Here is a 13,603-nt window from a genome sequence, read left to right as displayed (position 1 = left end):
CCTCCGCCTGTGGCGCTGGCACACCGGGTTCTAGTCCCGGTCGGGGTGCCGGATTCTGTCCCGGTTGCCCCTCTTCCAGGCCAGCTCTCTGCTGTGGCCCGGGAAGGCAGTGGAGGATGGCCCAGGTGCTTGGGCCCTGCACCCCATGGGAGACCAGGAGAAGCACTCCTGCCATCGGATCAGCGCGGTGCGCCGGCTGCGGCGGCTATTGGAGGGTGAACCAATGGCAAAGGAAGACCTTTCTCTCTGTCTCTCTCTCTCACTGTCCACTCTGCCTGTCCAAAAAAAAAAAAAAAAACTTAGTTATTTGAAAGGCAGAGTGACAGAGATTTAAAGAGGTAAAGATAGAGAGATCTTCCATCCACTGATTCACTTCCCAAATGGCTGCAACAGCCAGGGCTGGGTTAGGCCACAGCCAGGAGCTTGGAACTCCATATGAGACTCCCACATGGGTAGCAGATGCCCAAGAACTTGGGCCACTTTCTGCTGTATTTTCAGGCATCTTAGCAAGAAGCCAGATTGGGAGTGAAGCAGATGGGATTTGAACTGGCAATACAAGATGCTGGCATTGCAAATAGTGGTTTAACTCACTGTGCCACATATTGGCCCTTAACTCTTCTTTAAAATGATTTTCAGATGAGAATACTGTGCCAGAAGCTTCACATACTGATGCTTGTGAGAGTAGGAATTACTCGGACCCTAGGTAAATACAGAACAAAAAATGCAGATGCCCTCTTTTCCCTTCTATCTTTGTAATTTCTCCCTCCCTCTCTCTCCCTCCCTCCCTCCCTCCCTCCCTCTCTCCTTCTCCCCCTCCTTACCTCCCTCCCTCCCTCTCCCCCTCCCCTTCCTTCCCTCACCCTCTGTTTCAGAATACAGTTTATTGGGGTGGGCATTTGCTCCATCAGCTAAGGAACCCACATGGCTGAGTTAGAGTCCTGGCAGCTCCCTATATCAGCTTCCTGCATTATAATACACACCCTGGAAGGAAGCAGCTGATGGCTCAAGAACTTGGGCCTCTGCCACCCATATGGGAGACTCAGGCTGAGTTCCTAGCTCCTGGCTTCAGCCTAGTGCAGGCAGTGATCCAGCCCCACCGTTACAGGCATTTGGGAAATGCAGGCACTCTCTGTCTCTCAAATAAACAGAGTATACTTTCTCATCTTCTGATTTAAAAAAAAAAAAAAAAGAGCTTTAGGGTAAGTGGGTGTGGGCAGGAATGAGTGAAGGGGATCAGAGGCAAAAGCCAAGAAAAAAAAGTAATAGAGTCTTAGGAATGGAGTTTTCCTAAAGTGCTGTGAAGATCCTGGTGGAACAGGAATAAATCACCAGAGAAAGTTCCAGATTGAATGAGGGATTCCTCAACTCGGAATCTATTCTACAGACCCATGGAAGTTTTTGCATCTGAGTTTTATCTCCTTACTAACAAAAACACCACCCTGTACCAGTTACTGTTGGGGAAAAGGAAGAAATATAAAAATATTATCTAAAAAAGAAGTCCACCATTAACACTTTTCTTCCCCCAGGACAGCTGTGAACTCCAGGCCAGACCAGACAGACTGTGTTTTAGAGGGGACTTACCTTAGGCCTTTGGGAAGTACAAAGAACAAGCCTATTCCAGGGCAGAGGAATGAGGGAAACAGCCACACATAAGTCATAGGAGTTTGAGTCAGTCCTGGAGGGACACCAGTAAGGAACTCCTAGTAGCTGATATGTCCAAGGAACCTGGAAGGTTCCTAGGCTTTGGGCTTGAATTCTCCTTCATTTCCATTTCTTGCGTAGTTTTTTGCATCCCAAACAGATTTTTGATGTGCACATGGAGCAAAAGGATGTAGGGGAAGAACAACCTCAAGATTTGGAATGTGTTGCAAGGAGAGCACTACCCCATCCAGGGGGCTCCTGCCGCTCAGAGTTCCTGCTGCCCTGAGTTCCTGCTGCCCTGTGTTCACGCCTAGGACTCAGCTCCTACCCCAAGCCCACTGAAGTCAGACTGCATTTTCACAAGATGCCCAAGCAATTCATATCACATGAGAGCCTGTGAGATGCCACTTTAGGCAACATTACAGAAAGTGCTGCACTTCCCATAAAATTGCAACTTGGTTCACCAGATGCATTACATTCTCTGAAACTGAGAAATTCAAGGTAAAGTATCCTTGACAGACTATTAGGATCAGAACAAATAACAGAAACCTTACATCTTAGACCTTCACTCCCTCCTTCACTCCCTATATTCTGGAAGTCCTTTGGCAAGGGTGGGAATGAAACAAATGGTAGCAGAAGGAGGCTGTTCTGTGGGAATGTCCAGCAGCAGCCCTTTGGCTGTGGCCTATCCCAGGACCTGTGGCCAGCTCCACATGGTTCCGTGCAGACTTTTACTTACTCAGCAGCCAGGCTGTTTCCTGCCTTGAGGTGGATTGAATTAGTCAATGCACTGCTGAAGTGTGATGCCTGGGGAAAGCCCGGCTGAGCATCTCAGACACTGTCGAATTTTCCTGGCTTCCTCCCACCAGAATTGCTCCTCTACCAGTTTCTACCAGAGTTGTAAAGGAACCAAGGATCAGCAACTTTTGCTCCTGTACTTTCCCTCCAAACGTCACACTGACAATCAACCAAGTTTTGGGGTGGTGGGTCAGGACGGCATACCCGGGCCCAGAAAGATGACTTTTCATCCCATTCTTGCCTCTAGATTAAATTATCAATTTGTTATGCATTGGCCCACCTCCACCTAATTTATTATGGCAGGTCACTTTCCCAAACTTCTGAAATGTGGCAAACTCCAGGTTGTTTTTGTACCACAAAATGACATACATTTCTGATGGGCTGCTTTATTTTTCCTGAAATGACTATTTCTGCTCATTTAGGTTCTACTCACTCTCCAAGCCCCTTCCACAACATCCATCATCTCCTACCCTGAGCCCTCTTTCCCTATTCTGAACTTGATTTCCTTCAGTGATTAACTAGAGCTAACTTTCCTACTGTCCACATGACAGCCACTGGCATGTGCTTGGTTTTACACAATTTCAAATGTTCAGTCTCCTAACCTGATCTCTGGAATGTAAATTATTTAAAGGAGGCCACTGTGACTTCTGTTTTTTGTGTTCCCATAACTCCCACACTCCTAACAATTTACCCTTAACAGTGTTCAATAAATACCCATTTGATTTTATGTTAATACTAGCTTATTTCTTCTTTCCACCGAGTTTTTCTTGCTATCTTCCATTTCTAATCGGTCAGATGGGTTGTCAACAAAATTGTTAAATATGAATATTTGGGAGAACAGAACATTTGCAGACACAGAATATTATCTTCAGAGGCCAGCGTTGTGGCAGAGTGGGTTAAACACCAACATGCAATGCCAGTGTCCGTATCAGAGTGCCATTTTGAGTCCCAACTGCCCTATTTCCAACCCAGCTCCCTGCTAATGTGCCTGGAAAGGCAGTGGAAGATGGCTCAGGTGCTTGGGCCCCTGCCACCCATGCAGGAGATCCACATGGAGTTCTAGGATCCTGGCTTTGCCTGGCCTAGTCACAGCCATTATGGCCATTTGGGTAGTGAACCAGCAGATAAAAGCTCACCTGCTCTCTTTCTCTCTCCCCTGCCTCCTTCTGTTGTCCTTTCAAATAAATAAAACTAAAACAAAATTTTAAAAATAAAAACAGAATATTATCCTCAAATATAGAGAAGTTTTCCAAAGGAAGTGAGATTGGAAGTCACATCAAGACTTGATGAGCATCTGGCATATGGGAGTTGTAACTGGGGGTCCCTGAGGAACTGACAGTCCAGCTTTTGGATCCTATAGAAACCAAAACCAAAACCACAACCACAATGACATTCCAAGCATTCTCAGTCTTTCAAGTCAGGGTGTATCTGAGTGTACACAAGGTAGTGGAGGCAGGTATGTATTCTGCCCTCTCCATTTGTTTTCCCTTTCTGTGAAAAACTGCATGCCTCCAAATGCCAAAAATTCTAAGTATCATCACTGTTTTCCAGGAAAATCCAGATTAAGCAGAGAACAGAAGACAGTAGAGAACCAGAGAAGGGACAGTACTGAAACAACCACACTTCTGAGAAATTCGGCACTTTCACTCCTGCTTGGATCTGACTCAGAATGGTGATTCTTGTGTTCTCCTGATTCTGGCAGAAATGCTGTATAAGATTAAAGGTGTGAGGCCGGCGCCGCGGCTCACTAGGCTAATCCTCCGCCTAGCGGCGCCGGCACACCGGGTTCTAGTCCCGGTTGGGGCGCTGGATTCTGTCCCGGTTGCCCCTCTTCCAGGCCAGCCCTCTGCTGTGGCCAGGGAGTGCAGTGGAGGATGGCCCAGGTGCTTGGGCCCTGCACCCCATGGGAGACCAGGAAAAGCACCTGGCTCCTGGCTCCTGCCATCGGATCAGCACGGCGCGCCAGCCGCGGCGGCCATTGGAGGTTGAACCAACGGCAAAAGGAAGACCTTTCTCTCTGTCTCTCTCTCTCACTGTCCACTCTGCCTGTCAAAAAAAAAAAAAAAAAAAAAAGATTAAAGGTGTGGCTGGCACCGTGGCTCACTTGGCTAATCCTCCGCCTGTGGCGCCGGCACCCCAGGTTCTAGTCCTGGTTGGGGCGCCGGGTACTAGTCCCAGTTGCTCCTCTTCCAGTCCAGCTCTCTACTGTGGCCCGGGAGGGCACCGGAGGATGGCCCAAGTGCTTGGGTCCCTGCACCCTCATGGGAGACCAGGAGGAAGAACCCAGCTCCTGGCTTTGGATTAGCACAGTGCCGGCCGTAGTGGCCATTAGAGGAGTGAACCAATGGAAGCAAGACCTTTCTCTCTGTCTCTCTCTTCTAACTCTGCCTGTTTAAAAAAAAAAAAAAATGAAAGGCGTTTTCTGTGAGGGGTAGTTCTTCATTGCAGAGATTAGGGCACGAAGAAGGGTGGAGCAGAAGAAAATGAAGACAGAGAACGGAAAGTACTTGGGAAGAACTGGACTTGAGGCTGCTGCTTCTCTCCTTGTGGCAGAGTGCAAGTGCTCCCAATTTAGCAGGACTCATCCTGTTGCTCTCTTTGTAAACCTGGCTCAAGGGGAGATCAAAGGAAGGTAGATAGGACATACCCCCCTAAAAAAATATGTCACTCTAGATAGGTCCTTGGCCACACAGATCAGCATTTCTTCTAAAGACAAAGTTTCCTGCAGGTTACAAATTATGTCAATTATGCAGGTTTTGTATCAGGTGAACAAATCTGAGAATGTCTCTATTGATTTTGTTATCCTGTGAAACTTCTCTGACAACCTACTGAGTACCCCTAGATCTAGCACCTAAGGTAGATCAGGCTTTAAAGTCAGGTAAGACATTTCACCTTGGCTGTCTGGCTCTTGACAGCTTTTAGGAGCTCCACAGGTCTTTAGAAATAATCTGTTGGCTGATGAAGATTGAACAGCTTTCCTATAAAAACAACACTGGCAGAACAGTCCAGCATAGACCCCAGGCCTTGACTTCTCCTAGTTTCCATTTACACATAAAGGGATCACTCTCTCCAGCTGTTCCAGAGCCATCTTTCTCTGGTCTTACACTGTTCAGCTCTTTAATAAAGTGCTGATAAGGGAGGGAAATGATTATACTAAGCCTTACCTTGTAGATAAAGCCACACAGTACACAGCCATTTTGATACACAGCAGTATCCCCTTACTGTGCGCGATGCATTACAAATTCCCCAGTGGATGCCTAAAACTGTAGATGGTACCCAACCCTGAATATACTATTCTTCCTACACCTCTGATAAAGCTTAATTTATAAATTAGGCACAGTGTGAGATTAACAATAAGAAAGAACAAGCATTAACAACATTCTAGTAAGTTATGTGAATGTTTCATCTCTCTCAAAATACCCTATTGTACTTTCTCCTTTGCACTTTAATGCAACACTTTATGACTTCTCTTTGGCATTTTCAAATTGCCAGCATCACTACTCAAAGCTATGGAGCCTTTATCTAGTAAGTTATTTGAACATAAGCATTGTGATACTGCAACAGTTTATCCGATAACCAGGACGGCTACCAAGTAACTCACAGACAGGAAGGGTATACAGCATAGATAACGCTGGACAAACGGATGATTCACACCCTGGGCTGGAATAGGAAGGTGTGAGCTTTCATAATGCTACTCAAAATGCCTCGCAATTGGAAATTTATGAAGTGTTTGATTTCAGAATTGTCTACTTAATATTTTTGGGTCATGGTTGACTATGGGTAACTGAAACTTTAAAACTAGGGACAAGACAAGACTACATTATTTTGATTCTCACAGGAATCCCATACATGGGGCCAGCACCATGGTGCAGTAGACTAAGCCACTGTCTGCACTGCCAGCATCCCACATGGGCACTGGTTTGAGTCCCGGTTGCTCCACTTCTGACCCTGCTCCCTGCTAATGTTCCTGGGAAAGCAGTGGAGGACGGCCCAAGTACTTGGACTCCTGAACCCACGTGAGAGACCCAGATGAAGCTCCTGGCTTCTGGCTTCAGCCTGGCCCAGCCCTGGCCATTGCAGCCATTTGGGGAGTGAGCCAGTGGATAGACCTCTTTCCTCTGTCTCTCCCTCTCTCACTGTAACTCTTTCAAATAAATATAGATCTTTAAAAAAATTTTAAGAAATTCTAAGAAATCTGTCACATAGATTAAGAAATGAATTAAAGAGTGCATGGAAAATGTCCAAAGCCACATAGCTATTAAACACCAAAGCTAAAACTCAAAATGTTGTGACTTCAAGCCCTGAGAAAGAAACTGGAGAGTATGTGAACAAAAGATGCCCAGTACTTGGCGGCAAAGTGGAGTTCCCACTTGCAGAGTGTGCAACATCTTCTAAGTGATGTCTAGGACTGGGGTTGAGATACTAAACCACTCTGCCTATTCTCTGTAAATGACAAAAAATGGAACTAGTCTGGTTTTGTGATTCTGAGCTCTGTTTAGCCTTTGCACATTATTGTACTTACACTCATCTTTGTGTTACTAAGATAAACAGAAACAAGGGCAGACGGGCGGTTTTGCTGAGATGCCTCACTTGCTTACTCTACCAACTTTCCATCGCACTCTCAAAGATTATCTAGTGGTGCTGAACTGCCTCTTCTTCTCTTGCTGTGTGTTAATAAGAATTTTTCCCTACTCTCACAACCCTCAATTGCAGGCACTAGTAAAGGTATTATATAAGAAGTATATATGAGATCTTAAAAATTAACTTCAAATTTCAAGCAGACCAAATGTAGCAATTTTTAAAAGGTACATAGGGTTGATAACCAGCATCAGCAAGGACACAGGACACCCCTTCATCTCTAAATTTGGAAACAGAAATTGGTAATTTAGTGAAATGTACCTAAAATTTTAATAATGTTCATTGTTTTGGTCTAGCAATTACACTTTCAGGAAGTTTCCCTAAGCAATTAAGCATATCCACCAAAATTTGGCAACAAGGCCACTCATCACAGCATTACTTGTAATTATGAGAAAATTATTAACTGAATACTTCAAAGCTTGGGGGGAATTGGAATTAAATGATATTTCGGTGTAAAATTTTTGTATAGTTTTCTCATAGCTTCCATTTTTCTTTCTTTTTTTTTTTAATTTATTTGAAAGGAAGGGTTACGGAGAGAGGGAGAGGGAGAGGGAGATCTTCCATCTGCCAGTTTACTCCCCAAATGGCCGCAAGAGCCAGGGCTGGGCCAAGCTGAAGCCAGGAGCCAGGAACTTCATCTGGGTCTCTCACATAGATGCAGAGGCCCAAGGAATTGGGCCATCTTCCACTGCTTTTTCAGGCACATTAACAGGGAGCTGGAATAGAAGTGGAGCAGCCAGGACTTGAACTGGCACCGGCATGGGATGCCAGCCACACAGGCAGTGGCTATAACCGCAACAATGGCCCTCCCATTAATTTTTTGATGCCTCCTTACATACAAGTATTTATAAAACTATATCCAAGATAAGTTTTCTCTGAGTTGTTAGATTATAAGTGCTTTGTATTTACTTGTTATGGCTATTTTAGAGTGTTTTATTTAAGATCCTGTAAGAAAAAAATTATATTTGAATGTTTCTAAATTTAAACTCCTGAGTTTGCTTAGAGAGCATCAACAGTAATGAAAGGTCAATTTCAGCTCACTGGTACCCACTGATCTCGCCACACTAGCCTTGTCTACCAGGTTCCCCTTCAGATGCAGCTCTGCTTGCCTCCAGCCTCACAAGGTACTTCCAGCCCTCTGAAGGCAATCAGCAAATATTCAGGTTAGAACACAGCATTTAAGAATCAAGACAGCCCTAAATGCTAAAATCTATATCCTACTACCTGCCAGCTATGGGACTCTGGGTAAATTATCTCCTTAGGTCAATCATCTCTTCCACAGGATTACGGAAAGATTTAATGAAACACCTGGTGCTAAGTGCATGGTAGCAGGGCCGTCCTTTCTCATCTGTTCCAATCACTAAGTGCATGACGAAATTTGTCATGGGAGTATTTGGGAGCTTGGAATCTGTATGTCATTCCTGGGTTAACTGATTTGCCTCACTTTTCATTATCCATTAGAATTAAATGTGACATAAGAACATTGCATTTCTTAAGCAGCGTGTTTTCTAAAACTCTAAATTCAAGTTTCAAACACATTCTTAGTTCCTAAATCTAATTCAAATGTCTAATCTATAATTGACTAACACAACTGTCACTCTTAAAATTGGTTTTACAGGCTGGCGCCATGGTATGGAAGGTTAAACTTCCACCTGCAATGCCAGCATCCCATTTGGACACTTTTTTGAGTCCCAGCTGCTCTACTTCTGATCCAGCTCCCTACTAATGCACCTGGGAAAGCAGTGGAAAACAGCCCAAGTTCTTGGGCTCCTGCACCCACATAGGACACCTGGAAGACCTGAGTGGCCATTCAGCCATTTAGGGAATGACCAGTGGATGAAAGCTCTTTCCCTCCTTCTCTGCCTTTCAAATACAATAAATCTAAACAAAACAAAACAAAACACCTGGTTTTAAAGTTCACCAAAAATAAATTACAGTAAGTTTAATTCTTTACTTTCTAATTTTTATTTTGGCACAAATTTTTTTAAAAATCCCTGAACAGTTTTTCGTAATTTTCATTTCTCATGAATTTTTAGAGATCCCCTTACATAGGGGATAGTATAGTAACATTACATAGATCAATTTTCTAAATATTCCATGTTGTTTTATTAGTTATAAAACATCTAAAAAATGGAATTAGGCACATAGCTTACTCTAGCTTTATGTTTTGTTTTCCCTATCAGGTTTTGGGGCTGGCATTGTGCTGGCTGCAATGTAGACTCCCCTTAAAGGCGACAGTTTGTGTCCTGGCTGCTCCACTTCCAATCCAGTTCCCTGCTAATGGTGTGGGAAAAGCAGCAGCAGATGGCCCAAGTGCTTGGGCCCCTGTTACCCATGTGGGAGATCTGGAAGAAGGTCCTGGCTCCTGGCTTCAGCCTGCTGCAGTCCTGGCCATTGTGGCCATCTGGGGAATGAACCAGCAGATGGAAGCTCTCTCTCTGAAATTCCGACTTTCAAATAAATAAGTCTTTAAAAAACTAAAAGTCAGGTGGTATTAGGCCTCTCTTTCATGACTCCATCCACCTATATTACTAGAATGTAACACACATGCACAGAATGGCATAAAAAGACCTTTCTATTTCAAGGTTGAATAGTTGTACTTTAAGGTAGGAAAGTCTAGCTTGCTACAAAAAAGTACCTGCTGAGAGAACTATTATCAGGATGGCAGATCTCAGCAGAGGCTAATATCTTCCTACAGGCTGTGGAAAATATTTAAGCCTTTAATAGTAAAAATATTCTGCAAAGTTATTTAGAATCTTAATTCTCGTGGGGAAAGATGAGGAGAATGAGCTTGGGTTACATGCTGGTTAATAATGGACCATCCAGAATCCAAGGCTCATCACCCAAGTGTCAGTCTTGAAAAAAGTAAATTAGGCTTATATTTCAGCAAATTAAAATGGAGTTAAATTAATTTTGTCCTACGATATTTCTAGGAATTAAGTAAAAATCCCTGAGATCCTTAGAAACAATCTGAGGAGTTACCCACAAAATGGGGAAATAGAGAAACCACTTCCCTTCCAAGGCTTATTTAATAAGATGATGGAATACCCATTCCAGGCTGCCTCTTACAGAACTCCAACACAGGTTTTATCACCAAGTCTTCTGGATAGAAGACTTCTGGGTGTTAGAGTCATATGTATTACCAGAAGGAACCTCAGAGAGCCACTAGTTCAACTAGCTTCTTTTCCAAAGCCAGTGGCCACTTCTGGGAAGCAGCTGCCATAGCCTGACATGAATTCAACTGTGCAGTGTCAGTCAAGGAACTCAAATGCAGAGAGCCCTCACAAGGCTCATTTCCTTCTACAAACTCCATTTTATAGACAGATAAGACTTCATCTTGAAAAAGCACCCCCCCACCAGGAAACTATGGTCCAAAAACTAAGGTAATAGCGGCATACTATACCCTGCTTGGCAGAACATGGAAATCCCCAGACATGACCTCTCAAGCTTAAACCAGATGGGCTGCACCTGTACTAACATCAAGATTATAATCTGTATGTCACACACATAATTTAGGTTGGTACCTGGAATAACGTCAAGATTGTAATTGGTATTGTCAAGATTTTAACTGATAAGTTTCACACATGCTTTAGGTCAGCCTGACCCTAGCAACCATGTATTTTCTCTCCCCTCCTTATGGTTTTTGCCTTTATAAACCCCGTTGCTTTGAGTTTTAGGGGTGAGTTCTTTAAGGTACTAGCCTGCTCTAGACCGCTGGAAATAAAGGACTGTCAAATTTTATCAATGTGTGGTGCTGCTCTGTTTCATCTCACTTGAGTACAACAGTTCTCTGGGGGGATTTCCTGTGCAACCTGTGCACAGAGCTCCACCTCTGCACTTCCCTACTTGTAAGGCAGAAGTAGCGCTACCTGCAAGGCTCCTGAAGAAGGGGTGGGAGGAGGCTGGCAGGGACTGGGAACCCACTTAAAGCATTTCTAGGTTTATCTGAAGCAGCAGCACCTAGGTTACTCTCAAACTCACCTTATTCCACTGACTAAACTCTTTAGGTACACATTAGGACACAGCTGTAGCTTGACAACTATTCAGGACACAGAACAAAATAATGGGCTGATTCTTTGGTCTTTCCAATCTTTTTCCTCTTTAGCCTGCTCCTTATGAGGAAGTTAAAGAATCCAGTGCCACAAGCTGGAGGAAAAGGTCATCCCCGCCCGTGGAAGTGCTGGAGTCAAAGCCACATTGACCAGAAGACAGGAACCACCAAGGAAAGGAAAGGCAGGGCAAGAGAATAACGTTAAGAACCCAACAAGGGTGAAATCAACTGTTTTAATGAAAAGATTATGTTTTTTTAAAACACTTACCAAAAGGAAGCACTTTTAGTAACAGGCAGTCTCTCATAGTTAGGTCTCACAGGTATCCTATCAGGCAGTGACTTACCCCCATTTTACAGCTGATTACAAACAGCTCAAAATTTCTGAAGATACTTAGTTTTGTGGCAGACTCAATCCCAGCCACCTTTACTAAATATTCTCCTGAAAAGTATGCTTTCACATTGATGATTCATCCAGAATTAAGGAATAAAGTATTGGAATTTTTAAGATATGCCAACTCCTTTTTCTGAGTCCCACAGACTGTTTTACCTGCTTCAGATGGCCGACTTCTGGAATGCAGCTTGTAGACGATCACCTGCAGGCTCTGCCATGTGTAGCAACAGGGATGCCCTAGTCCCTGCCCGGCCTTGGGTTCCTGCAGCAGGTCCTGCAGATAGCCTCTTCACATCAGTGTTTACCAACGTCTATGTTGCTTTCAATTGGGAAACTCACACACAAGTTTTGTAAAACTCAATGTAAAGATTCAGTGAGTAGCAGACATTAGGCTCAACGACTAAGATACCATTTGCAGAGTGCCTAGGTTTGACTCCAGTCTCCACTTCTGATTCCAGCTTCCTGCTAAATGTGCACCCTGGGAGGCAGCAGATGATGGCTCAAGTAGTTGGGAGGCAGCAGATGATGGCTTAAGTAGTTGGGTCCCTGTCACCATATGGAAAACAGTGCTGAGTTCTGGCTCCTGGCCCTGGTTTTGTCTGCCCCAGATCACTAGACATTTGGGAAGTGAACCAGCAGATACAATCTCTCTCTTTCAAATAAAATATAAATTAAAAATTTTAAGAGACCCATTGAGTTCCTAAGAACAAATTATTTTAATATAATTCATCTCTTGCGGCTGCTGACCACTGTCTTCTGCTTTCCTTTTTCTCCTTTGAGGCAGAGAGAGTGAGTCAGAGAGATCCCATTTGCAGGTTCACTATGCAAATGCTCAAAAAGCCCAAAGCCAGAAGTCAGGAACTCAATCCAGATCTTCCATGTGGGTGGCAGGGATCCACTACTTACTGCCAGCCAGGGTGCACATTTTGCAGGAAGCTGGAATCAGGAGCCAGAGGCAGGAATCAAATCTAGGCATTCTGATGTGGGATGTAAAATGTCTCAATCAGAATCCCAACTGCTAGACCAAATGCCCACCCCTACTGTCTGTTCTTTTAGCTAACTAGAACAGAAGCAGTCAACAAGGTAAACCTGGTATCAGTAACTTCCACAATATCGGGTGCACCTATCTCTCACGCTATGGCTGTTCCCTCAGGAGTGAGAGAGAGCCCTACTAATAAAATATTCAGCCTTCCTCAACAGACTGAGTTCCCCGGCAAGAGCCTCCAACCTTCTCCTGACACTCATGGTCCCCCACAATCTCCATAACTTCTATTGCGTATGCCCTATTTAGTATGTAATTACATTTTATAACATTTCTCATTGATAAATTTGGCATAAATATCCTCAACCTGAAGACCTCAAGAGCATGAAGTTTTGCTTTTGTACCCAGTGCTACACACAGCACCATCTACAGCTCACTGCCAGCGCTCACGAATTTCTGTTCCTCCTTCAAGTACTGTGTGTGGTGTTCTCCTTGAAACTGTGCTGTATAGCATTTCCAATTAAGACTTGGAGGAGGGTGGGAAAGGGATGGGGACTTTAATTTAGCATCTGTGAAAAAGAAATCAAAAAAGGTCCAACTCCCCAATTTTACCCTTAAAAAATCCCTTTTTCATGGAACGAAGAAAGTTTTCTGCCTAGTAGTTTCAGGATACAAGGCTACTCCCACAAAAAAGCACCTCAACCGTCTTACAGCTGAGAACACACATGAATCTCTTCCAAGATCTGTGTACCACCAGAAAGCAGTTTCTAATCCAAGTGACCCAGGCCTACCATAAAGTCATTTTTTGCTTTCCCTTTTTATTAAAGTAATCTTAAGTTATTTAGAAGCTGTATAACAGAAGCTCTGTTCAGGCTTCTCCACAAACTTATGTGCAAACAGGCTAATGAATCTAAAAGGCTGGCCACTGAAGAAATGCAGAAATATCTCACAAGGAGTGGGGACGTCTTAATGGGTAAAGACTCACACATTGCTGAGGTGTATAACTCTATGAGGGGGCTTTGTCTCAGGCTTGAGTTGGTTCTTTGCCAAGACTCACTCACTGGGTTCCTTTAGCCATTTAGCTATTCCAAACAGGAAGGCT

The sequence above is a fragment of the Oryctolagus cuniculus genome, chromosome 5 (assembly GCF_051225735.1).
Source record: "Oryctolagus cuniculus isolate XC-2025 breed Fujian yellow rabbit chromosome 5, ASM5122573v1, whole genome shotgun sequence".
Taxonomy (NCBI): Eukaryota; Metazoa; Chordata; class Mammalia; order Lagomorpha; family Leporidae; genus Oryctolagus; species Oryctolagus cuniculus.
This window is presented reverse-complemented; position numbering follows the sequence as displayed.